The 2,704-nt window shown below is 46.6% G+C and overlaps 1 protein-coding gene across 1 annotated transcript in view; it reads right to left on the bottom strand.

Annotated features, from left to right (window-relative positions):
* Positions 1-205: 205 nt before the first annotated feature.
* The window catches only part of LOC104857065 (intercellular adhesion molecule 5), a 16,489-nt gene continuing 13,990 nt past the window's right edge, over positions 206-2,704 (bottom strand). The window contains exon 9 of the transcript XR_778772.2: positions 206-386. The gene's annotated coding sequence lies outside the window, so the exon portion shown is untranslated. The remainder of the gene's footprint in view (positions 387-2,704) is intronic.

Genomic DNA, 2,704 nt, shown 5'->3' with positions numbered 1-2,704 from the left:
TCAAACAAGAGGAAAAAAAAAACAGATTCTTATTGTGTGCTCCTTTCAAATGCTAGATATGATATATCATTTCATTAACTATAAACACCTCAGGGTGCTCCATTACCTCCGTGTGGACAGCCAGGGTGCCGAGTCTCTGCTCTAGGACTGCCACCAAATCTGTTTCCACCATCCTACTGCGACACCAGAATCTGTTTCTTCAGTGGATGAGGGGAAAGAGTGCTCCACCTTTAAATTCATTCTTCCCCTTCCTGACAGCCTCTCCACTGGGGGTAGTACGTTCTGTAGTACGTTCTTTTATAAATAAACGCCAGGGCCGGGGACTTGGCTCGGTGGTTCCACAGCCTGCCTTGCAAGCACAAGGGCCTGAGTTCGATCCCCGGTACCTCAAAAACAAAAACAAAACAATAAAACGCCAACATCTCTTCTACCTATGAGGGAGGCACTCCCTCTACCTGGCTGACCTCCCCTCTTACTTCATCTGGCCTTCACTTAATTCATGCAGCTTAAACAGGGAGGCTTTAAATACGCTCCTTAGAACACCCATCCTCCCACTCACGCTGAATTCTTGACTCTCTTCGTGTCTTTCCTCAAAAGCCATCACCTCAGTGGACAGTTCCAGAACACCCCATCTAAAACACCAACGATTAATTTGCCCTGACAGTTCCTAGCCCCCTTCCCTGCTTGCGGTTCCTTTCATGTATTACGGACGACGTTCTAGGTACTTTACATATCGATCTCGCTTACTCTCTGTGTCCCTCCCTAGAATGAGAGCTTCAGGAAGTCACAGCTTGTTCACTAAGCCCCGCACCTAGAAGGCACCCGGCACAGAGGAGATGGTCAGTAAATATTTGCTGATGAATGAACAACCACACCCAGGGAAAAACTAGGTAAAAAGCTGAAGGACAATGAGAAAGCGTCCAAGACTAACGCCAGTGGCCTCAGAATGATCGTGAAACCGTCCAAGGCACACCAGGCTGCCTGAGGCTTCCAGCCAGCCCCCCTGAGAACTCCTGCATCCGGTATGCTGAACAGAGAGCTGGCAGGCACGTTAGCCAAGCCCACATGTAGCTCTGACACTAGTTTCCACGCCACCGAGCAGGAGCCATAAAAATAGAACAGATTGTTTCTAAACTGTTCTGACCAGTCTTGCTTTCAGAAGGGGCACAAGCAGATAGGCTAAGATCTAAACTTAGGAGCAGCAAGCCTATTTATTATACCAGATGAAGGAACACCTGTTTTCTCAACAGCAAAGTACACAGAAATATGATATGAATGCATTTTATTTAAGGTAATATTATGCCCGATTTCAAAGCATGCTTTTAAAAATGCTAAAATTTATTAAACTACTTTTGCTTTTAAATAATGTAAAATCAATTTTAATAAACAGACGCACAGATTGTGTCTGCAAGGATTCATGAGGAAGTGTATCAGCACTTGTTCCTGAGGACAGTTACATACTCGGAAGAAAAAAGTGAGAGACAGACATTTCCATTGTTACACTTTTCTAATTTAGGAATCACATCATGTTGATGTGTTACTTACGCAAAAATAATAACAGATCAAACTTGTTTTTGAAGCAGCCTCTCCCCGCACCCCCGTGAGGTTTTCCTTCCCCTCCAGAGTCCAGATTAGTGTTTCCACAAGGTACAGGCAACACGTAAATCCATGCTCCCTACCTCCTGGACAGGAACTCCCGGGACACTCCGGAATGATTAGAAGTTAGTTGGGCTGAGATATGTCAGCTCATTTTCTAACCTTTCATCTAAATACAGGTTTTTCACCTGTTAGAAAAGTTTCTCTCCCCTCCCGCTTCTCCCCTCTCCCTTTCTTTCTCTCTTCCTGGTATCAGGGGATCGAACTCAGAGCCTTGCTCTTGCGAGGCAGGTGCAGGGCCACTGAGCTAAATTCACATCCCCATATCCTCATTTTCTAATGAAAACCCTCAGGGCAAGGCAGGATCCTCTCAGAAACATAAAGAAAAAGAAATATCACTAAAAATGAATGGGGCTTAATAAAGTGAGATTATTTAAGGAGCCGCACCCTGAAAAGCTCTCTTTATTCCCTGCCACCTTGTATCAATCCACTTCAGAAATAAAATATCCACAGACAAGAAAAAGACCTGAACTGCAGCAGGGCCCTGGCTGAGCACTCAGCATAGAAAGGTTCCAGGGAAAGTCTCGGGGTTCTGTTAGGCGTTACCTACGGGCGCTATTTTTGTGTTCCACAAACTCTCCCCAAGCACAAGCACCAGAGACCCCCCTGGCTTCCGAAGAGTCAGCAGAGAAGCAAACGGGCGCTCTTTTACTGGCGTTTCAATTGGACACCCGAGAGGCCCGTGGAGGCCGATGCCCCGGGTCCTAGCATGACCGAGACTCACACACCACAACCCTTTCCTAATAGGTCACCTCTACCTCCCGCAGGAAACCGGCAGTAGACTGCAGTCCACTCTTCCTAATACACACCAGCCATACTGCCACCACCTAAGTGCCTCACCATTACTCGGTAAACACAGCTCATCCTGTGCCGGCGCTCCAATCTGAGCTTACATAAGCGGGTCTCTCCGAGGATGCTCAAAATCCTATTACTATCCTGCGGTTAAGAAGTAAAAGTGGGCCGGGGATTTAGCTCAGTGGTTCGGTGGCCTGCCTTGCAAGAGCAAGGACCCAAATTCAATCCCTGGTACCAAAAAAAAAAAAAAAAA

This window comes from Fukomys damarensis, unplaced genomic scaffold (genome assembly GCF_012274545.1).
Source record: "Fukomys damarensis isolate Sample0158 unplaced genomic scaffold, DMR_v1.0_HiC HiC_scaffold_23, whole genome shotgun sequence".
NCBI classification, from domain to species: domain Eukaryota; kingdom Metazoa; phylum Chordata; class Mammalia; order Rodentia; family Bathyergidae; genus Fukomys; species Fukomys damarensis.
This window is presented reverse-complemented; position numbering and strand designations above follow the sequence as displayed.